Source organism: Globicephala melas, chromosome 12 (assembly GCF_963455315.2).
Source record: "Globicephala melas chromosome 12, mGloMel1.2, whole genome shotgun sequence".
In the NCBI taxonomy this organism is placed as follows: domain Eukaryota; kingdom Metazoa; phylum Chordata; class Mammalia; order Artiodactyla; family Delphinidae; genus Globicephala; species Globicephala melas.
In genome coordinates, this window is record NC_083325.1 from 11,418,695 (window position 1) to 11,443,286 (window position 24,592).

Genomic DNA, 24,592 nt, shown 5'->3' on the forward strand with positions numbered 1-24,592 from the left:
AAGAAAAAGACTCTTTCAACTACGTGCTTATATTTGCATAAAGTCTGGATGGATATGTAAGACGCTAAGAATAGGGTGATGGACGGGGGAGGTCAGTGGGAACCAGATGGGAGACCGTGGGAGCAACATGTTTTCCACTGGACAGCTTTTTATAGTTTTATTTCTGAACCTTCTTCGAACACATTAAAGCTGGAAACCTTATTGCCTATTCACCATGTTTGCAGATTAAAAGAGACAACCCATAGGGTCATCTCAAGAGACGCTGAGACACACCAGCTAAACAGCTCCCCCTGTGCACCCCTTTCCAGGTGCCGCCCTCTGGGTGCCCGTGGCCGGAGGGTGCACCCCATCACTCACCAACCTCAGAGCACCTGCAAGACTCCCTGCAGCCAGGGGCGAGCTGCCCCAGAAGGGATTACAAAAGAGTTGTCTTCTCTTGGAAATCATGTACTTGAATGATCCTAAAAGCCTTTCATCTGGACGTGCTCTTGGAAAATAGAATCCCTTCTCGAGTGACCGTTCCTGTTCCATCCAAGTGTCCCCCAGTGATGGACACAGCTGGTGAGCACAGAGCAAGTAATGCCCGCTTTGGACCAGCAGACAGAGCCTGGGAGACTCACTTTCTCCCGGGGAAGCTCGTGGTTTGCAGTCACCTCTTGTGCTGCTGGGTGGCAGTCTGCGCTCATTCTGCGTCTCACCTCTCCCTCCGCAGATCTTAACCCTGAGCTGGCACTCCTGGGGACTTCAAAGGGACCGTTCACAGACAGCCACCCGTCTGTCAGGCTGGGCTCAGTGGCTCCAGCTTGAAAGGCAAATCTGAAGCCAATCAAATGCATCCAACCCACAAACTCTGAGGATGTGACTATGTACCATGACTGAAACAGCAATCATTTGACAACGGAGCAGTCAAATGTTCTGAAAGTTTAAGGTAACTTACTGCTAGCATCTAATTAACAGCTGCCCAAGAGTTAGCCAGCCTTGCCCTAAGCTCCCCATGCTTGAGGATGAGGGAAAGAAAGAACAGAACGGGAGAGAAGGAGGATGGCTATCCACCCGAAGTCTGGCTGAGTGTCTAAATTATTACTGCCTGCACCACCAGTCTATGGGATCACATCACACATCTGATTGTATGTTCCTCGTCCTTTCATCCACATGATTGAAACCTGTGCAGCAAGGTAAGCTGTTTGCATTAGGCAAGGTGCCCCGGAATGTTAAATGCTGGCAACCTCAAAGACGATCACCAGCGGAGTGCCACCGGCCTCTGCTCCTGGTCTACACTGATTCAAAAGATCTTCCGGTAAAGAAATAAAAGGGATACCTCTCCAACTGGCAGGTGATGTGAAGCTTTACATTTTAATTAGCGAATATATGGGCCAAATCTAGAAGATCAAACTAAGGAGAATGTAAAATTTTACTCCTGTTTAAAAAAATCAAAACTAAGTCAGCACCTCAAATGCAAAATGAGAGAGATGTGGCTTTAAACGTGTCCCCACACACAGAGGCAGGGATGCTTGTGGGTCCAACAGATGGGCGTGTTGGCCCCAGACCTCAGCCTAGTATCCCTTACAAGGGAGAGTATGGTGCTCATGTGTAGAGGGACATCAGAGAACTGCAGTCTGTGCCAGGGAGGGCAGCACAGGGTCACAGTTGCTGCATCTTTCAGGAACCACAGGAGGAGGGAAGAGCTTGAATACAAGTGCTGATGTCCGTGCATGTGGAAGGGCTCTGGCGTGGAAGAAGCTGGGGCTCATGTTATCATTCAACAGTTTGGGAGACAGAATAATTGCTCAATGAATGCTAATGAATGTGTTGATTTATGACTATAATTATGATCATGACTATGATGGAGTGGCTTCAGGGGCAGAGCTAGGTCCAAAATGTGCAAATACCAGAAAAGAGGCTTTGGATTAAGCTGTGTCTGGAAGGAGAGAAGGGGTTTAAGTATAGATCAGATGACCCCTTATGCCATAAGGTGTCCCCATCTTACGCAGTGGTCCCCAACCTTTTTGGCACCAGGGACCGGTTTCGTGGAAGACAATTTTTCCAGGGATGGGTCGGGGGGCAGGGATAGTTCAGGCAGTAATGCGAGCAATGGGGAGTGACAGGTGCTCACCTGCTGTGCGGCCTGATTCCTAACACGCGGTGGACCAGTACTGGTCTGTGTCCTGGGGGTTGGGGACCCCTGCCTCATGGGGCTCACACAGAGGGACTGTGAGGGTGGTGGGAGTGCCCGTCGAACCCAGGGAACTCCCAGTGGCAAATGAAGCATGTCTTCGTGATGATGATGACTCCAAGTTGGGCTTTGAGTACCTGCCATTGTGGGTCCCCTTTTGCCCATACGCTGTACAAGGACCAGAGACGCTCAGTGACTGGCTCCTGGCCACAGAGCTGGTGAGGGGGAGACAGGGCTTCACTCTAGCTGCCAGATCTGCACAGGAAAAGCAAGCAACACACACACACACATACACCCCTACGTCTCTCAGATCTCCGCTCAAACGTCTTCTCATCAGAGGGACAACCAGAGACCACCCTTTATGTGGGAGACACCCTCGCCCAGCACTGCTGTGCCCCCTCCTCTGGCAGCCCTCCTCACAATCACATTTGTTCATCCCCTGCCTCCATAGGTCCTAAGAAACATTTGCTGAATAATGAGTGCATGAAAGGATGTTGACATGTACACACTACTGTATTGAAAATATGAGGTTGGCCAAAAAGTTCATTCGGGTCTTTCTGTAACGTCTTACAGAAAACCCAAAAGAACTTTTTGGCCAACCCCACAGATAACAAACAAGGACCTACTGTAGAGCACAGGGAACTCTGCTCAATATTCTGTGATGACCTAAATGGGAAAAGAATTTGAAAAAGAACAGATACATGTATATGTATAATTGAATCACTTTACTGTATACCTGAAACTAACACAACATTGTTAATCAACTATACTCCAGTATAAAATAAAAATTTTAAAAAAAGGAAAGGATGGACTATTGAATCTCTTTCCCCCAGTGGTCTAGGGCTCCACAGCCATGCTGCCCCTGAGCCTGGAAAAAAAAGCCTGTGGAATTCCTCGGATGCCGAGGTTGGAGTGGATGGACCACTGCTGGGGTGGAGATCTGGGGCCCAAATGGCATATGAATCATCTATGTCTTGATTTAAAAAAAAAAAAGGGAAAATTAAACAGGTAAATGGCAAAAAGGCATCAATTCCAAGCTAATACTATAAAACACTATGTGTGGCACTTTTCTAAGAATTTTTCATGAAGGAACTCCTTTCATCCTCGAAACTATCCTCTGTGCTCATTGCTCCTGCTCCCATTTCACAAATTAGGAAACTGAGGTCAGGAGGCACAGATGACTTGCCAGGCAGTGTGCAGCACACTAGTTGGAGGTCCAGCTCCAGCAGCTGCTTCATCATCGTGCCCCACAGCCTCCCCACCGACAGACGGTCCACGAACCGAGAGCAAACGGCACTGGGCCTGGGGGAGCCGCCAGGAGCGAAATCTTGGAATTTGGGGGGGGTGCCTCAGGGGAGGGATGGCAGTGCGTCTCAGCCCACGATCCCATACGTGTGCAAGGACATCATCTGTGCCCGAGAGAACGTATGCTGTGCTGAGAGCTGCAGGGCCAGGGACCGAGGTTTGCCATCTTCCCCCCGGGTAGATCATCTCCCCCCTGCTTGCGTGTTTCTTGTCAACGATGGCTGAACACAGTTTAATGCTTCTCTCTTAAAAAGTCAAAAGAGTCAAAAGACACACTTGGGGGATGTGTAGGAGGCCAGTGACAGGAACCATGCCTGAGCTCAGTCCCTGGAACGGCTTCACGCAAACAAAACAAAGGATGCCCATCCCCAAACGGGAAAGTTCACTATCAAACATGCACAGACGGTCAGGCTGTGTGCTCCTCACTTGAGGCCCCTGCACCTCGAAAACGCCTTCAACCCCACTGGCAGAAATGCTCCAGGGGTCAGGCACCCAGCCCCGGCTTCCTCCTGGACAGGTCCCTCAGCTGGGGCCCTCGAGGCCCTGAGAGTCACTTGGGGTTTTATCCCCCAGAGATGGGGATATTGAGGCTCACGGCCACTGGTGGCAGAGGCCCTGGCCCCCCACCTGCCTGGTCCACAGCTCCTGGCTGAAGGGTTCTCCACCTGGGAGGGACACCCACCCTCCAGGGGACCTCAGCACACGCGGTGCCCAATTCTGAACTTTCACCCCAGTGCCACATCCTTCCTCAGGGTGACAGCCCGACTCTCAAAGCTGCCCGGATTAGGAAAACAAGCTCTAGATCTGTGCTGTGCAGTAGGGTAACCACTAGCCACATGTGGCTATGTGCCCTTACATTTAAATTAATTGAGAGCTTCCCTGGTGGCGCAGTGGTTGGGAGTCCGCCTGCCGATGCAGGGGACACGGGTTCGTGCCCCGGTCCGGGAAGATCCCACATGCCGCGGAGCGGCTGGGCCCGTGAGCCATGGCCGCTGAGCCTGTGCGTCCGGAGCCTGTGCTCCGCAACGGGAGAGGCCACAACAGTGAGAGGCCCGCGTACCACAAAAAAAAAAAAAAAAAAAAAATTAATTGAAATGAAGTAAACATTTAAATTCAGCGCCCAGTCACACTAGCCACATGTGGCTGCAGTCACTCATTGGACGGCTTGCCCTGGAGGTTTGGGAAGCCACAGAGGACACCATGTGACTCCCATGGGTCCCCCGAGCGTCTTCTGTTTCTTCCCCTCTGTTATCACGGCCAAGACGGAGGCCCAGGTTAGAAGAGGTCCAGCAGCGGGCAGCACAGGCATGCAGAAGCCACTCCCACCGGACACAGCCGAGGGCAGCTACAGGGGCTGGGAGCTCACGCCAAGACCCCAGGAGCGGTGGCGCACCTCCAGGCAGGGCTCTGTGGTCAGGAGACAGAGCCCCAGGTCATGCGGGTCCCCATTCGGCTGGAGCAGGACCCTGAGTAGCTCTGGGGCCTCACCTTGACTCCTTCAAGTCCTCAGCGTTGAAGCAGCAGTGCTGGCGGCCGCCTCAGTGGACTCCCCCCACCTCCAGCCCCGGTTTTCTGGAACCGGGTAACCCCAGGATTGTTTGATGATACCAGGACAAACAGGGATCCCTAATCATAAAAGAATCTGAGTTCCCCAACAGGCAGGTCGAGGGGGTAAAGTAGGGGCAGGGTAAGCTTGGAACAGATTAATGTAATTTAGAGATTTGGAGAATAAAGGAGAGTTCCAGTTTTGATGCCTCAGCATTGGAGGCTGAAACCCTTACCCCCTGAACAAACCCATTGAATGAGTGGAGCGATTACAGGGAGAAAGAGGAAAGGGGAAGGAAAAATGGACACGGGGTAGATGACTCCGCTCTGAGAATCCTCATCTGAAAACCCACATCGTCATTTCCAAAGCTGACTTGAGGCTCACCAGCTATGCACAATAGGCCAGGCCCGCCTGCCACCCTCAGAGGCACTGCCAGGGTCACCCGTAGTCCAAAGGACCACCCACAGTCTAGAGAGCCACCCATAGTCCAGGGGATCACCCACAGTCCCGGGGACCACCCACAGTCCAGACGCCATCCCCCCCCGCACACCGGGACCAGCCTCCATTCTCCAGGACGAGGCCCTCCCAGGGCCTTCCTCTGCACTGGGCACACAGGGGACAAGGCCTTGGGCCCATAATGCTCTCAAAATAAAATAGTTTATTTTCACATCAGAAGAAAAACCTGAGTATAATGAAATTGAATATATAATAATAAATCCAGTCTGGATGACGTGCATCTTTGTACCAAGACAGTCATGATACTTTTTTGCATCAGGAAGGGCCCACGAAGGCAAAAGCACCTGAGGGCCATGGAAGTCACTCTGCAGCGCTGAGCCTTTGCCTGTTATACCAGAGATATGAAATGCAGCTGCACACAGAAGGGACCCTGACGACCCTATGGACCCTCCTCGTTGACCCACAGACTGAATTTCTCCACCAGTGATCTCTCCCACCTCTCTCTGCATCATGCAGGTAAACCCACTCCAAAAGGAGTCACATCTCCAGGTAGAGCTCCTGGCCTCCCAAACCTGCTCCATCCGCTGGCTCTGCCAGCCTTAGCACTGGCTTCCTTCCTCCAAATTGTCTTATGGTTTCAAGGAGCCTGCTGGATTTCCAGCCATCACCTCTGCATTCCACAGAGGAGGAAGGAGGGACCTGAGGGGAAAAGGTTAAGCCTCTTAGATGTCAAGGTCCTTTAAGGAGCCTTCCGAAAATCCCCAGCTACCCCACTGCAGACTATGTCTTCCACTGGCTGCCCCATCTATACAGGAGCTGGAGGAAGAAGGCCCTGGGAGGCAGGGCAAGCAAAGCACAGGAGGGGCCTTAGGTCCAAGGTGGGGTAACAGCAGACACTCCTCCTCCCCCCAATCCTTCCTGTCCTCATGCATCCTCCTGGCCCTGATTGTGTCACTAGATAACAGGCAGTTGTGTGGAGTGGAGAATGTGACAGTTTCCCCTTCTCTCGCCTTTGATCAGATTGAGTGATGTGACTAAACTGCAGCCCCTTGAAGCCCAACCTCTTCTACTTCAGCCATTCTGCTCTTCGCTGGAACCCTGCCCAGCCTTTGAAGCCAGGTCTGGGCAGTTTCCCTGCTGCACCCTCAGGACTGGAAGGGCGTGGTCCTGACTCAGGAGGCCGAGTAGCTGGCTGTGAGGAAAGGGGCGAGTCATGAGCCCAGACATAGCTGAGATTCCTGGTGTGTCCCCTAGTGGGGAGGTGGGGGGGGGGGAAGAATGCTCAGCTTGGATTCTCTAATGCGTCTTCCCCAGGCAGGAGGTGCTGTCAGAGGTGAGGCCTCCCCGCTTCCTTGGGCTGGTCTCCTGGGGCACCTATGGCGGCCTGACCTTATTGGACTTATTTATGTCTATTTCACCAGAAAGATATAAATAGGAGAGACCTGTCTGCCGGTTCACATCTCTGGGTCCAAGAACCAGACGGTTGGGTTCGAAGCCAAGCTCCTCTACTTACTAACAGTGTGACCTTACTCACCTCCTTAAACCCTCCTGTGCCCCAAGTTCCTCATCTGGGTGATGGGGACGATACTTGATAGAATCTGCACACTAAGTGAGGTTATATGTACAAAGCTTCCTTAACCACGCCTGCTACCAAGTCAACACTTCATAAACAAAGCAGTGCTCAAATTATCATTATTTTATTGGGTAAATGAGAAATATTTGCTAAATGCATGAATGAAAAGAAATCCTACTTAGATATAACAAAAAAATCAAACAAGTGATTTCTGTCCCTTTGAACGTCTCCTCCAGTTGTTCAAAGCCCTTGAAGCCATGGTCTCTTTGTACCCCCCTCCTGATACTTCCAGTGAGAGCAACGTGTTATTTCATGTCTGCTGTTTGCCCCTCTCATATCCTTTCTCCCCTGCTTCCTGTGTTGTCAACAACCCCTGTTGTCAGGGGCAGTTGCCCAGTTAAAAAACAACATTTCCCAGGATCCTCTACAGATAGGGGGCCAAAGACTTAGGCAGAAAGGGTTCCTTGGGGATTCTAGGAAGGCTCTTTAAAGGAGCCTGACATCTAGGGTTCTTAGCCTTCTGCCCCCACCTCCTTCCTTCCTCCTGTGTGGAATGCAGAGGTGATGGCTGGAGCTCTAGCAGCCTTCATAAAACCATGAGACAATTTTGAGGAAGGAAGCCAATGCTAAGGATGGTAGAGAAGAGAGATGAATGAACTGACTGCCCTTTGACCTTCACCCTGGACAGACAGCTTGCTTTGTCTTTTTCTACCTGAGAGAAAGTAAATCTAACACTTGCTGGAGGTACTGTTACCTTGTAATTTCCCTTTATACCCCTTTATATCCAGCTGAACTGATAGAAACCCAAGCATCCCTCTCACACTCTGTAAATGATTTGTCCAGTGAGAATAGCTAAAATGATACATTTCTGCCATCATTAAAAATTCCAATGTTTTAAGTATGACACACTTTTGAAAGGACAGGGCGGCTAGAAGGGCTAAAAGTCCCTGCAGCAGAAGTCTTTCCTTGCAGGTAATCAATCCTGAAAGCAAAAGATAAGCAAGAAAACTGTAATGGATAAGACCGGCCATCACTGTTAGCTTTTCCAATTATACAAGATGCAATGAAACCAGCTTTTGTTGTTGTTGTTGTTGTTGAATCAGAGTAATCCTCTGAGAACAGCCAAGCATCCCACCCACCCCTCCTTCCTGTGGCCTCGACTTCCTTCTGATCTGTTGTCGGCTTCTCCCTGCCTGAGCTCTGTGGTCTAACCAGAACCCTCCTGAGTCTGGTAGGAGCCCAAACCCTGCCCCGCAGCACCGCCCCGCCAACGGCGCTGGGCAGAGGGTCCTCTGGCTCATGGCACAAGTGGCAGCTGCAGGGAAAAACTCCCCACAAAGCGACACCATTTGAGACTGACATACACGCTGGAACCAGCGCCCAGGATGCAAAGCCTAAACTCAGAAAGGAGATGGACAGTGCACCTGGCGCCTTACTTTGACGGGGCCGTTCTGGAGAGGGCAGACGGAGCAAAAGGACACACTTCTCTTGGACCCCTGCAGAATGACTGTAAAGATCTGGCTTTTGAGACTTGAATACCTCCAGAATCAACAAGGAAAGGTCCTGTTATGTTCCCCCGGGTTTTAGTTTTAAGTGTGTCTTACTTAATATTTTCAATATGAGTCAGCTCCATATACTATGATGATTTTCAAATAACCAGAAGTTGACTGTAGCTGGCTTTAAGACAGGAAGCACGAGTACAGAATCCAGCTGCTTCCACCCCGGGGGCAGGTCTGAATTCAGTGGTCCTGTATTTTCTGGCTCGTGACCTCTGTCTGCTGGATGATGAACTCTCCCGGGCCCCTGCTTTTCCTGACTCTCCTCTCCTGATGGGGGTAAGGGGCTCTCCCGTCACCAGTGCACTCCTTGAAGCAATTGCTCTGCCTGATACGCCCGCCTGGGAATCCTGGACCTCCAGTGAGTTGAGTAACTGGCCATCCTTTCTACCTTCCAGGGTGGGTATGTGTGTACGTCGGGAGGAGGGGGTTAAAGGTAATATACAGAAAGTTACTACCATATGGTTGGAGCTGAATGAAATGGGAGCTGTTCTCACTGTGATGATGTGAAGGGTAAGTATGATGACGATGATGGTCATGATGATGGTCGTGACATCTAGAACCCCAGGTATTCCTGGAGAGAACCAAGAAGCACTTCCCATTCACCTAATCAATAAATATCCTGCAAATACAGAACATGCCATGTAATTCATGACACAGACGGGATCTTACTTCGGGGGCACGAGAGCCAATTCCTTCTGGATTCCCAGGGTTCAGGGCCCAGGGAGAGATGGAAAGGCGTGTGGGTATATTTCTAAATCACTGAATGTGTACTTAATGGCTGTGGAGTCTCCTTGTAACTTGTGTGCCAATTATCACTGATTTTTACAAGGCCCCTCGAGGGTGGTGCTAGTATATTCCCATTTCACGATGATGAAGGTTGGACACCAAGAAGTTAAGAAACTTGCCCAAACTGCCAAACAGAGGGACACACACACACACACACACACACACACACCCCTATCGGGTACCATGGAAACCCCGTGGCAGGAGGTAGTGAGAGCCCAGGTCCGGGTGTTGACTAGGAGTGGAGAGTGGGGGACCAGGCCAGCAAGCCATAGCCAGTCTCCAGGCTGAGGATGCCACGACCATAGGGCACCGGGCGACTTCCAAATGTCATCAAACTCTCAGCATTTGTTTGTTTGCTTTTGACGTAGATGTCCTTTTAAAATGTCTGCTCCGTTTCTATCGTAGAATGTTTCCCTCTTTACTCCCTGCCTGCATCCACACTTAGAATCAGCAGCTTTGGGTAGTTAGAAACACATGACCACGCAGCAAATCACATTACTAAATGCTCTCTTTTCAGACCTAGCCATGGCCTTATTTCTGACCTTTTTAAATGACTCCTTCTCCTGATTACAGAAATGATAACAGCAGTTCATCACAGGCTCATGTCTCATGGGTAAGAGACCAGTGGACCTCTAGCAACCATACAACTGCCTGACTTCTACAGGACAGAATCAACGTCTAGGATAAAATCAGCCACTTCAAAGCCACTTCCCAACAGTGCTTATCCGGGAGGATTTAAAGACAGTGATAAACACAAGTTTGATACCTGGTGTGGTCTCTGAAACGAGGACAGGAGAAAGTGAAGGCAGACATGGAACACAGAGGCACCTCCTAAGGCATTTCTCCTCTTACGGGCTCTTCTCTCCATGAAGATGGCATTTCTCTGAGCACTTATGAAGATGACTCACCAAGAAAAGGACACCGGGCAGGTCTCCCACCTTGGAAACCCCTGGTTTCTGCCTGGCTGGGGTCCCAAGTTGACACTTGCATGGCTGTGGCTCAAGCTTTGGAAACACCGCTGATCCCACTGGAATCGCAGGATCTTGCTTGAAAATGTCAAGACACTAACTCGGGGAGCCCAGATACCTTTAGGGTACAGGTAAGCAGAGAAGCTAGCAGAGCTAACGTTGAGGGGGTCCCTTCTGAGTCCAGACCCTCTTCTACGCACTTGGCAGACGCTGGTTCTCTGAGTCCTCCCAGGCGTCCCCTGAAACGGGTGGTGTCACGCACGGTCTGGAAGCCCAAGGCTATCAGAGCCTTGAGACATGAGGGTTCATCAGGGCCTGTGACCCAAAGAATACGGGATCCCTGACAACAGTCATCAGAACACAAGAAATCAGTCCCGGGCGGGTCAGCAGAACTTAGTGGGGGGGATGGATTTAAACAGGCCTGCACTGGGCCCTTGAGCTGCTAGCCGGCAACCCAATCATTAATTTTTTTCTAATTTTCTTAGTAGTTTTCTCATTTTATAGATAAGAAGGATAAAACCGGAGGGAGGTTTTCTTCCTCGGAATCCCGCTCTCGGATTTTAAGCTGACAATCTTCCCACGCCACGTGTCACCTGCAGAACTTGGGCTTTGAAGCTCACATGGTGACCGCCTCTCCCACTGGGTCCCTCGGCCAGGACAGCTTCAGCCCTGGGCCACGCCAGCCTCTCATAAACTCTGGATTTTTAATTGAACCAACCGTATACTCAACCAATCCGGTCATGGCATAACCTAAAAACCATCAACGTCAGCCAAAGGAGATGGTCCGGCACAGGGAACCCCTCCAGCCACACATGGCAGAACTGGGACCGAAGCTGGAGACGTCACCAAAACAGGGGAGGCATCCAAAGTTGGTTTTAACGGAAGACGCAACAGCTGAATCCTCCTAGAGGGGGCCCGCCAGCCACCACACGGGTGCTGGGGGCAAATCGAATGTTCTCTCAGCTGCTCCAATTTTAGAAATCAGATGCTGACTCATTATTAACCCAGGAAGCCCACACACTCAAATGACTGTACTGAAAAAGCTCTGTCATACCCTGCTTACTGATGTGCAAATTTTTAAGCAAATTTGAAAATTGTTTACCATAAGGTATTTATGACATTTTAACCGTTTCATTTACAGTAACCAGACGACATTCGAAAAAAAAAAAAAAAAGTTTCCTGTATCTTACTTGACAGTAAAGCTAAGCTTTATCAGAATGTTAACAGCTTGAGAAACACACACCGAGGTCAAGTCAGGTCTCAGAACCACTCAATTCCCCCTTCCTCACCCCCTGCCCCCCAGTCCGCGGCATCATTTTCTTTCTGATTTTACTATTGTGTGTGACTTTCAGTGTTAAGGAAAGGCGAAAGACACCAGATAAGCTCCTGGAATCTTTCTCATGCTCCTAGAGAGAAAAGCCAAAATTCTGCCTCTTTATTGTATTTCTTGCACTAAACGTGGGCAGCTCAGACCACGCGGCCAGAAATTGCTCAGAAGCTGTCTTTCCTCCACCTCTGAGAAGCGGAAGCCAGCCCGGCCTCAGCACCCCTGAGTTAGTCACCCACCTCCACCTCTGAACTTCCCTTCGGCTCCACAGAGGAGTCTCAAACAGCTTTTAAACCAGCCAAGCATCACTGTCTCCTCGGTAATACAGGATGAACAGTCTCACAATGAACCGCTAAGAAACTCCAAACAATCAGGCTCACAGACAGTAGCTACAGGGACAGGGCAGAGAGCCACCTTTCTAAAGCCAAAGATCTTCAACGTCTGAACGAAACACAGTATCCGCTCCAAGACCCCCTCAGCTTTCCTAGAGCTGAGACTCTGAGGCAAAGTGCAGAAATGAACATGAAAGTGACAGAAACCTACTCACCAGGGAGAAGCTGTGGGCTCCACCTTCCCAGGACCAGGCTGTGAAGATGTGAAAACAGATGCTGGCTCGGGCACAGCCCGCCTGGAATGTCAGTTTGAAACTTAAAAAGCAACGACCATACAGTCAGTCATTTCCCTCCATTCCCAATGATGTCCACACGATTGAGACTCAAAAAAAAAGGCGCACACCTCAATCTTCATTCTCATTGGAACGAGATGACTCATGCTGACTCACAGCCACCACTTCCTCTCCCGACATTCTCTTCATACTTGTGAGCTGGGCTGGTCCCGTTCCCAGGGTCTTTGCAGCCCTTCCTGGAAGAACAGCCTTCCTGACCCCGGCGAGCAGACCCGGCCACTGCCCTACATGTAGCCCTGGGAGCCTACACTAGGGAAATGCTTTATTTAGGAGATCTGGGAACAGCTGAAATAGAAAATGCATGAACTTCCTATGCATTTGAACCTCCGATAGACACTGAAATTTTGTAACGGATTGCAAAACTCCTGCAACTAAACTGCTCTTTCAGAGCATTTCAGGGGGAGAGAGGAATGAGGTATTATCTTCTTCTACCAGGAGGTTAGTTTGCCCTTAGTCATGCTTATTTCAGTGCATGTTTTCTCCTGCACCTCTTCCTCTGATAGAGTAATAAATCACGGGCTCTAAAATCATGATCTCTTCAAAGCTATTTATTAAGACGTTGGATGCCCTGTTTTTAGGATCAAGCGATGTACAAAATCTCTTCAGTCCATCTTTCAGGCTTCAAGACCAGATTTGAATATTCAAGTCCCAAGGGATGAAATGAAAGTAGAACCCTGGCAATTTTAAAAACCGTTGATGAATGTTTCCATGCAAGAACGGAGACCAGCTTCAGCCTCCCAGTTTTCTTTGGAATGATCCCGGGGGTGGGGCGGCTTTCCACAGCTTCCCACATTTTTAAATTATGAGAGGCAACGGAAGAGCAGACTCTGTGTGATGTTGAGCAACCAGGAAGCGTGGCTGTGGCTGCCATCAGGCCCACCCTGGTTTCTGGAGGGTGACCCATGAAAGACCACGGGTGAACACTGGTGCCCTTCACCCTTTCTAACTTAGTACCTATCACCGTGCAGGCCACACTCTGATACCCCGAAAGCACAGAGGGCAAATGAGGAAATGATGCTCTGGAAGAGGACGGAAGACCCAGGCCAGCGGCATCTGTGTGCACCCGGGAGGGGTCAGGAAACCTATTCTCCATTTACAGCTGGATTCATTTTAGGGAAATGATACTTGTTCATGACTCTAGATCGCAGTTCTTTCAACAGGACAATCGGGGCATTTTCTATCAGACAACACCAAGTGCTTTGAGGTCCCTGTGAAAGTTGCAGTATATTAGTCAACTGGCCAAATATTCGTGTTTCTGGCAGTGTTTTGATTTTTTTCCAGGAGAGTGGAAAGCCTGTTGGTCTTCTGGAATTTCAGAACAGCTATGTTGTGCAATTCGTTGCAGTGTGTTTTCTTTGGGGGGGAGAGTGGGAATGGGGGTGGGTGCGGTGGGCTTGTGAGAAGCCTGTCCTAAAGGGACACATCTTAGGAAATGAGGGTCTGGCAGCCCCATGAGAAGCAGGCATTGATGCCAGGAGGCTGTGAGTGCTATTGAAGCAGGGACTATGAATTGTTATTTTTGTGCTATATGTAGAAAGCCAGCCTCTACTTATGAAGACTTGTATTAGGTCAACTCATTAATCCCTGGGGGAACTGAAAAATTATTAATTGAAAATAAAACACCAGGAATGAATTAAAGAAATTTGAAATAGTTGGGAAAGGTAGGCTCCAAGGGACAGCCACTCCCTCCTGCCGGAAGTGCCCTACCAGAGGCGTCATTGCTTTACCAGTGGTTTCTTCCTTAGCCACGCTGTTTCAGTGAAGCTTCCGGAGTCCTCCAGGGCAAGGCCTCCTCTTATAGCAGGAGCCTTGAGCCACCAATGTGGAAGGACAGTGGAACTGTGTTCTCCATGTAGCGTTGCATCGGATGATCCCAGGAATACTGTGTCCATTCCTGACTGCCCCTCCTTCCAAAGCTCTTCTCATCCGGGCCAGGAAGTGGGAAAGGGCACCGGTGTGAGAAGGGGCTGCCATCAGTACATTCATAAATAAATCATTTATTAAGGCAAATCAGCACCACCTCCCATGATTGTTAATACGGAATGTTCTGGAGAGGATTCACTTCTGCATAGTTCCACAGAAAGGAACCAATGGTGACATTTTAAACGTGGCTACACGGAAACACGTTTTAAACATCGGCATGCTTTTGCCCCAATGAAAATAGCACTGGAAGAATTTGGGTTTCCGTGACTTAGGAAAATAAACAAGTTTCACTCCTAAAGACAGCGAACGGTCCGAAGACAGTGCCTACTAGCATCGTCACAGGATTCTTACAAATACTGACGGCTCACGTGTAAGAGTATTTAATATGTGCCAGTCAGTCTCCTAAACACACACAGGTATTATGACCTCTGATCCTTCAAATAGCCCTATGAGGAAGGTAGCGACACCATCCCCACGTCTAGCAAGGACTCCGAGGCACAGAGAAGGCCAGGAGCCTGCCCAGGGTTGCAGAGCCCAGATGTGAACCCAGGCTGTTTGGTGTCAGAGGCCACATTCCTAACCACCAGGCCACAGGGATTCCCAGGAAGGACTTTTTAAAAACCTTTGCCCATACATCCCCTTATCGCATGATGTGTTCTCCCAAATTCTGCAGATATGTGTTAGGTAGACGTACTTTCTATTCATTAGAGAAGTGAATAAAAACCCTAGCCTTGAAGTTCCCTACCGCTTAAGATGGTAACAATTCTCATTAATGGGAAGAGTCAATTAGAATTATCCACTGACACTTCCCAAAGGGTCCCATGAAGCTGCGCGTGCCAAGACGGTGCTCGCCCCACATGAGACACGAGGGTGGCAGGGAATATCCTCAGCGGTCCTCCTTTCACTTGACTAACGGATCTCATCACCACCCTCCTTTGAGGGAGAAGGTCCGTCCCTCATTTCAAAGCGAGCCCCTCCCCCTCTCTCCACCTCACTTCTTCTCCAGGATTTTGCTCCTAATCACATATAGGCCCTCTCCCTCCATCATCCTTAACCTTTTCCTGTCCACGGGCCTAAACACAGGCCCAAGTCTCCTCCGTCTGCAAAACACCCTCCCTGGCCTTTGACCCTGTGACGCAGACCCCATGGATGCCCCCATGTTCATTCCATCCCTCCCTGTTGGCAGCAGTCTTGATGTTTGGTTAGAATGGACTCCACCACCCATACCCAAGGGAGAAATTTGATTGGATGAAGCAAAACAGGAGAATCCCACTGCGACTGATTCTGTGATGGGCTCCCGGGCCCATGTCAATTAGGGCATCACTACTTTTAGCCATGGTAATGGGCTCAAGGGTATTGCCATTGCCTCAGGGATGACAGAGAAGAATGCACAGAACTAAAGAGTCTCATTCTTGCTTTTAAGTTTCAAAAGTCGAGGACAGGGTATTATGAAGAGAGAAGAAAATATTGTAGGAGTGGGTGAAGCCAGGTAACAATACACAGCTGTGCATGTTGTATACTGCACAACCCCACAGGGTAAGTTCCCCTATAAGTGGCAGGGCTGGTCACAGTACCAGGTGATACCTCTCCAAGACCTCTCTATGATCCCACAGGCTGGGCAATGAAGAGAGCTGGGGCAAAGGAACAGAGAAAAGAGTGTGAACTCCGCCCCCAACCCCAATGGCTTGGGACAGAGAAGCTGGGCCTCTCACCCCAGAGCAGCTCAGGGACTCTTAGAACAATGGGACATGATGGACATCGGAATGATGGGAGGTTAGAGTTTCATTGGCAGTGTTTTTTCCATCCTTGGTGGAGCTGAACTCAGTGGTGCTTTTAAAATTGAGGGCATCTTCAATTAGATGGGATATAGTCTGTAAAGCCAGGAGGCTGGAGGAGTTCCCAGAAGAACGAGGGTAGAAAAAGGAAGCAAGAACTGAGCCCGGGGCCCTGCATCTTTCAGGGGTCGGGGGGTGACGAGGAGTCAGCAGGAAAGGAATGGAGGCGGCGTCGGGAGGAGCGGACAAGGTGGGAGGAAGACAAGTGAAGAGGGGGCTTTAAGAGGAGAGAACGATCCCCTGTAAATCACTGCTGAGAGGTCACATGAGGTGGGGACGGAGAGCATCAGTGAGTTCGGCAAGAGGAGGTCTCGTTGGGGAGGATGGGGTGAAGGTCTGGGTGGAGTTGGAGAAAGGGTGAGAGAGACAGAAGACAGTGAGAAGAGACACCGCTTTCGAGAAATGGAGCTAAAACTGGAGGGGAAATGGGGTCAAGAGAAATTTCCTTTTCCGTAAGATGAGAGAAATAATAGCTCGTCTGTAAACTCACTGAAAGAAATGATTTACCAGAAAGGAAAAAACTTGATGCTACAGGAGAGAACCAGAGGGAAAAAGAATTTGGTCCAGTAGGAGGAAAGACCAGACCTACCGCACGTGGGGAAGGCTTGGCCTACGCGAGGGGAACCTCACGGGCAGCACAGGATGCTGCCCAGTGGGGAGGGCCAATGCAGACCTGATTTACATGCTCTTGTATGTTTCATCATTTGTAATAAAAGAAAAATGACACCAATTTTTAAAATGCAGTGACAAGTAGTACACGATTATAGTCTTTCTATGAAAAACCCTAAAACATTACAGACTAATGTCCCCTTTGATGTGGAGGTGGGACTTTTCACTATGGTAATGCGTTAGAGGGACAGAAGAGGTAGGATTGGGGATGTGGAGAAGAAGCATAGGAAAGGGAAGACAGTTCCTAGAGAGGATTGCCAGCGGTGGCCCAGGTTGGATGGAGGGTCAAGCCCAGTTCCCCAAAGGGAAGGCTGCTGGGTAAATATCAGTGAGATAGAGTACGCCCTGCTGTGGGGCCGGACACCACAGACGGACTCCAAGGGGATACTCTGCAAAGAGCCGGGGAAGGCTGGGCACGGAGCTTCCTGGGTTCTGCTGGGAAACGACTGAGGACGCAAAAGTACTAGTGTACTCCAAGATAGCCTCAGCACGCTCACATGCGCGCACTTGGCCTTGAGATCCACCCAAGTTAGGTGTATCAATATTTGCTTCTTTTTCTTTCTAAGGCTATTCCATTGCATGGACATACCATTGGTTGTTAACCCATTCACCTGTTGAAGGACTGAACTGGTGTTGACAAAGAAAGCTGCTGGGAACATTTGTGTACAGGTTTTTGCATGGACACGAGTTTTTATTTCTCTGTTGTAAGTTCCCAGCAGTGGGATTGCTGATTCATATGGTAACAGATATATAGATACAGATATAGGTATCTTTATCTTTATAAGATGTATATAGATATAGCTATATCTTTCTAAGAAACTGCGGAATTGTCTTCCGGAGTGGCTGTACCATCTATTCTGCATCTCCACCAATGTGTGTATGAGGGACCCGTTGCTCTGTATCCTTACCAGCACTGCTATTGTCAGTAGTTTTTATTTTAGCTGGTCTGGCGGGTGAGCATGGTCTCTCCTCATAGCTTTATTTTGTATTCCCCTAATGACTAATGAGGTTGAACAGCTTTTCATGTGCATCTTATCATCTGTGAATCTTTTTTGGTGAACTGTCTGTTCAAATCTTCCACGTGCTTTTTTTTTTTTTTTTTTTTTTTTTTGTGGTACGCGGGCCTCTCACTGTTGTGGCCTCTCCCGTTGCGGAGCACAGGCTCTGGACGCGCAGGCTCAGCGGCCATGGCTCACGGGCCCAGCCGCTCCGCGGCATGTGGGATCTTCCCGGACCGGGGCACGAACCCGCGTCCCCTGCATCGGCAGGCGGACTCTCAACCACTGCGCCACCAGGGAAGCCCCCACGTGCTTTTTAATTGGATTATTTGTGTTGTTACTGTTGACTTTAGAGCTGCCTTTATACATTCTGGATGCAGCTTTTTAAATCGGATGTGTGATTTGCAAATATTTTCTCCAGACTGTGGCTTTTGTTTTTCATCCTCTTTCACAGCATCTTGTACAGAGCAGAACTCTTTACTTTGAGGAGGTCCAATAGATTGATTTCTTTCTTTATGGAATGTGCTTTTGGTCTCATATCTGAGAAGTCTTTGCCTAACCTTAGGTCTAGGGAATGAAAAATGTTCTCCTGTTTTATTCTAAATGTTTTAGAGTACTGTATTTTATAGTTAGATCTATGATCAATTTTAAGTTAATTTTTTACAGAGTGTGAGGTTTAGATTAAGGTTCTTTTTTGTTTGTTTGATTTTGGTTTTTGCCTGTGGACGTCCAATTGTTCCAACGCCACTAGTTGAAAGGAGGATTCTTCCTTCAATAATTTTTTTTTTGGAGATCAGCTGGCCGTATTTGTGTGTACGTGTATTGGACTTCCTGCTCTGTTTCATTGATCTATGTATTCATCCCTTCCTTAATATCACACAGTCTGAATATCATACAGTCTGAATGATGTCTTAAATCCAGGTAATGTGATTCCTCCAACTTTATTTTTCTTTCTCAAAATTGTTTTAACTATTGCTGTTTCTTTCTATACAAATTTTAGAGTCAGCTCTTCTGTATCTATCAAAAAATCCTGATGGGATTTTGAAAGGAAATGCACATCATCGATTGGGGAGAATTCACATCTTTACTACGTTGCGTCTTCCGATCTGGGATCACAGCCTGTCTCTCCATTGGTTTAGGTCTTCCGGATAGTCTATAGCTTGGTGCCTCCCATGTATGAGGTAAAAATTCTCTTCCCTCCAGAGTATGGGTTTAGTCATTCTCCAAAAGTTCTCTTATCATCTTCAGAAAGTCCCAAATTGAACAACTATAGATTATTAAAAAGATATTGAATATAGTTCCCCGTACTATACAGTAGGTCCTCAGATCAGTTGTTCTTAATTTGGGGTGCACAAAGATGTCTTTGAGGGTCTGACAAAAGCTACAGACGGCTCTGCTGAAGAGCCATAGAATATACACCACACAAAATTTTGTACACAAGGACCATGGGTTCTAATTCTGGATGCCTCAGGTGTCCAGGCATGTTGGGGTTGGAATCCCTGGACCAGATGATCCCAAGGTCCACTCCAGTTCTGAACTTTACTGTTTACTTGGACTCATAGCCTGGTGTGAGGCGATATCTGACCCATTAGGCAGTAACCTAATTCTTTAGGTGCAAAAACAATCCAGAATCTCACGTTTACGTCTTTTCTTCACGTGAATTAAAATATGAAGGAACCTCAGAACCGAGGATGTTTTGGTTGACGGCAAGGGCCAGCAACCTTGCAAACTCCAGCCCTCCAGGAAACACCAGCCCAAGTGCGGAGCAGAGGGCTGTTCCTAAGTGCCAGCTGGGAGCTCTGGCCATGGGGAGCTGCAGGTCTGACCCTGGTCTATACCACAGGGAGCACGGGCACACGGGGCCTTTCCAAGAAGGCAAAGTTGTAAAAGGCAGCTGTCCTCCTCAGAATGGCACAGACGCTCATCTCTTGGAACACCAACTCAAATAAATCACATTCCATTCTCTCTGATTCATTCACTCGGAACAAGATGGGCCTCTGCCAGCGCCTCTGCGGAGAGCCGAGCCAGGAGCCGTATTTTACAACCGCTCAAGGTCAGTCCTGGCACCTCATCTTTTACCCCCCCAAAAGCACCGTGTTAGACTTAAACCGACAACATTCTTGCTGTTAAGTGATCCCCGTCACTGTCAAGTGGTAAAAATGAAGAAGAAAAAAGAAACACTTGTTGTGGCCCTCTAGAAGTTTTTCTAATTAAGATCATTTGTGAGCATGGATTATAATTTGGACTTAATGATTGTTTGGACAATAATGATAGTCTCAGTCTTGTATCTTGGGTATTCAAGCAAACACTAATCTATTTGGGGGAAGGGATTTTGCAGATGTAATGAAGGCCAAGTCAATTGACCGTAAGATAAGGGTATATATGGCTGGGCCTGACCCCGTTAGGTGAGTTTCCCCTGGCTGAAAGCAGAAGAGGAAATCAGAGACTCAAAGCACAAGGGGGTCATGTGCTCAGGAATGAGAGCAGCCTTTAAGAGCTGAGATCCAGCAAGGACACAGCGACCTCAGATCTACAGCCACAAGGAACTGGATTCTGTCACCAAACCAAATGAGCTTGGAAGTGGATTTTCCTCCAAAGCCTCCACACAAGAGCCCAGCCCAGCTAACACCCTGATTTCATTGGGTAAGACTCTGCTCAGAGAACACAGTGAGCTCTACCCAGACTTCGGACCCACAGAACTGTGAGCTTATAGTAAATAGGGGTTCTTTTAAGCCACTCCGTTTATGGTAATTTGTTACACAGAATTGGAAAACGAATACATCCAGCCCATTTGCAAAATGGAGACAGTAATCGTTCCAGATTCACAGGGTTATATGAGAATTAAAAGTTAATATATGTAAAGTGCATGGAATAATAAGGACTGTCTCTAAGTAACGTCTATTAGTCATAGATGCCATTGACTTGGTACAATGGTTGACTACTTGAAAGTTTTCCCATCAATACATTATTTGAGTCACAGGATACACTCAAAAGTCTAGAATTTTTAAAGAATGAATCACATACTAAATATACATCACCTTTGAAAACTCAGGACTTATGAATTAGCTGCATGGTTACAAAAAGTTATGTAACAAAGCAGACAGTAATAGAGAAGACGTCAGACCATATGGAGCAAAATACAAGACTTTTGGAAACTCAACCATCCAACAAATATTCAGTTAATGCTTGCCAGAGGGCACGCACTGATGCAGGTCCTGGGGACACAGCAGGAGAAAAGACACAAAGGTCTCTATTCTCATGAAGCTAACATTCTGGTGGGATGAGACAGAAAATAAGGGCACGAAAAAAATCCAGGCTAGCAATATGAAGTGTGCAGAAACGTAACACAGGGTGGAAGTATACGACTTGAGATGAGTAGACCATCTAGAAGGGCCATTCTAGAGAGGTCCATTTAAGCTAAGCTCTGAATGATGGCCAGGAACTAACCAACAGCATTGGGGGACAAGCAACCAGCTAGAGCCTAGGCCCCCAAGGCAAAGAGGAGTGCGGTGTGTCTCGGGACCTCAGAGGGGGCCAGCAAGGCTGCTGCTTGGTAAGCAACAGGGAGGAAAGAATGGGAAAGGGACGAGGAGGGAGCTCAGATTTTATGCAAGGTCAACGAGGAGGCACTGGAGGGTTTTAAACAGCAGAGTGACATGGTCTGATTTGGATTTTCCAAGGCTAACTCTTACCGCTGAGTGTAAAGCCCTGTGTGGGACCAAGTGGAAACAGGAAGTGCAGTGAGTCCCGTTGGGAGTCTGATGATTGCGGCAGAGATAGAGGATGAGGACATACCAGAGTTAACTGTTTGGAGGTAAAGCTGATGAATGGGTTGGATTTGGGGGCAGTGAAGGAGAGACATTCATCAACACAACCCTTAGATTTTTGGTTTGAGCAACTGAGTGGTGCCCTTGACTGAGATGGGAAGGTCGAGAGAGAAGGCGGTTTGGGGCAGGGAAAAATTGAGAGTTCTTGCTTTGGCCATCTTAATCTGCACGTGCCTACCAGACATCCACGTGGAGATGTTAGCAGGTCTGGATTTCTGGGGAAAACTCAACGTTGGGGGCACATTGGAGAGCGTGTTGTAGAGATGGAATTAAAGATCTGGCCTGGATGACAGAGAGAGATAATATGTAGAAACAGGGATGGAGCCCAGAGCCCTCGGCCAGTGAGGTTGGAAGAAAACCAAGACAAACAGTTCTCAGATGGGGAAGGTATTATATCAGGGGGCTCGGTGGACGCTAGTGAACATAGCATGATACCATTCATCCGGGCAAACGTTATTAGTTACTGTTTGTATCAGCTGTCTCTGATTTGCTGAAGACAGACTACACTCTTGAAATGTTAACAAGAAAAACATAAAGCAAAAGTATTATTAAGAGCCAAGGCAGTGAAAATCCTCCATTCTTGGCCAGCAGGAAGAACTTATGAATGGTTTTTTCCGTTGTAAATAGTGGCAAACGATAGTCTTCATTATTTTGCAGGATTTGGCATAACTGGGAAGTTTCTTAGGCTTGATAACTGGTGAAACAAAACCAAACAAAATGCTTAGTGTCTAAACAGTTCTTTGGTCTGAGACATGCTGCCAAGAGATCAGATGGACACTATTCCTCAGATGTACAATCGTGACTTAGAGCCGAGTGATTTTTTTCAATAGCAGCATTAGCTTCTTAATTTTCATTTCATTTCACACGGACATGTACACCCCCAAGCAATCTGAGTTTGCCCCTTGAAAAGCTCATGATTAAAAAAAACGGTATTGAAAAAAAATCAGCACACTTCCTGATGGCCAGTAATGGGTAATAACGTGTCGTCAAACATGAACTTGAGATAGTGCATTCATCTATAGTGGCTCTTAGTGGAAACTTACGAGTTAAATCTCATATCTAATAGGGACCAGCCCCACCAAGGGCTTGAGAAGGAGTTACCGGTGAAAGCACTCCGGTCCCGGGGACCACTCAGCGCAACCTCACAGGCGTTGCCCGTCTCCATTTAGTCTGACTCAATGGCAGGCTCTGTCGTGTGTCTTCCTGCCTCTGGCCTGCCAGGTACCACTCCCTTCTTCGATCTGTTTCTTTCACTTTTGTGATGAGACAAAGCCACAGATCTGATTGGGGCACTTTCCTGCTTTCATATCTGCACAGCTTTCTGGGGTCCATGTAGGGTTTAAGGGTTTGTCCCTGAGTCAGAAAGATCCAGCTTACAGCCTGGCTCCCAAATAAATGGCCTTGTAAAGTGACCTTCCTGAGTCTTTGTTCCCTCATTTGTACATTGAGGATAACCATGGTCACAAGAGAGTCTTGTCACAACATTTTGGTGTGGATTAAATAATGATGCAGGTGTAGCACCTAGCAGAGAGCTGAGCCCTTAGTAAGCACTCAGCAAGTGACAGGTCTTTGTAGTGGGTATGCTGTCATTTTGTCTAAGAGAACTATTGCCTGGTGGACCCTCCCCTACCCACTTTATTTGGCCCTGGTGGTTCTATCATCCTAGTGTACCTCCCACCCGACCTAAACCACCTATCACACAGTGGGGGAGTGCATCAGCCAGGATTCGATCTGGTTGTATATTACTAGAAAAAAGAAACAACTGTTTAAATTAGGATTTTATTTCCCACTCATGTAAAAGCAGTCTGGTACAGGTATCAGGGGCTGACGTGACACGCCCAAAATATCACTAGGACTTGGGCTTCTATCTTTCTGATATACCATCCTGGAGTACGGCTTTCAACGTCAAAGTGACCTCATGGTCCAAGATGGCTGCTGCAACTCCAGCCAGCAAATCTATATTCCTCCATCTTGACATTAGGAGGAAGGGAGGGAAGACAAAAAAGTGTATAATGCCTCCCCCAGCCCCACCACTATGGAGTCTTACTGAAAGTTCTAAATAATACAAGCTAGTCTTGGAAATGTCTTCTTTTCACTGGATACATCGCCATCTGAAGTATGATCTGTTTTTGAGTTAAGCAAGAAGGGAAGATGAGATATCAGTTGTCAGCTAGCAGTAACCCCATGGCATAGCCAGGCTGAGCCATCAATGCCCTTCCATGGGGTCCGGTCTATGACAGTGCGAGAGAGGGGATCCACATTCCCTGTGGACCACAGGCTGGAGGGGCACAGCCCCACAAACGGTGGACACTGGCAGCACAGAGACAAACGTGAGCCAGGGAAGGGGTAGAGCCTGAGCCTGAGTGAGGCTCCCAGTGGGTACCCCTCTCCCCTTCCCGCTTTCCTGTTTTACTGTAATCCTTTACCCCTCCCTCTAGACTGAAAGGTCCTAGAGGGAAAATCCCCTCCAACCCACATGCACATTCCTACGGGTGACCATCAGGGTTGGTCACTGGGTGATGGAAAGAACAGAAAATGTAGTCAGGTTTGGCAAATGAAAAATATATCCCAACAGGATGTGAGCAAGGGCTGTAGAGTCAGGCTGCTGGGTGTGACTCCTCTGTCTGCTTCCATTGTTCCATTGTGTGAAAGAGATAATAATAATGATGAAAACTCTCTCCAAGGATAATCCACAATGCCTGGCACCACGTAAGACCTCAGTAGATGTTGGCCATTCATATTATGATTAGTACTGCATGCCAGGGACTCTGAGATGCACTTTTTTTTTTTTAACATTGTAACAGCATTTGTACTATATGACAGGTCGTGATTAATTAGCAGAGGTTTTTTTTTTCCCTTGGTGGTGCATAAGATCATGGTCTGTTTTACAATCAATGGTGTCTGAGAGTCAATGAAATTGTTGTCGTCAGGAAAGGAGCAGAGAGAGTTTAGAAATTCAGGG

The 24,592-nt window shown here is 48.3% G+C and overlaps 1 long non-coding RNA gene across 2 annotated transcripts in view; it reads right to left on the reverse strand.

Annotated features, from left to right (window-relative positions):
- The window catches only part of LOC115842433 (uncharacterized), a 138,352-nt gene extending 125,903 nt beyond the window's left edge, over positions 1–12,449 (reverse strand). For both annotated transcript variants that reach the window (XR_004035282.3, XR_009566191.2), the window contains exon 1: positions 12,241–12,449. This is a non-coding gene — a long non-coding RNA (uncharacterized lncRNA). The remainder of the gene's footprint in view (positions 1–12,240) is intronic.
- Positions 12,450–24,592: the final 12,143 nt, after the last annotated feature.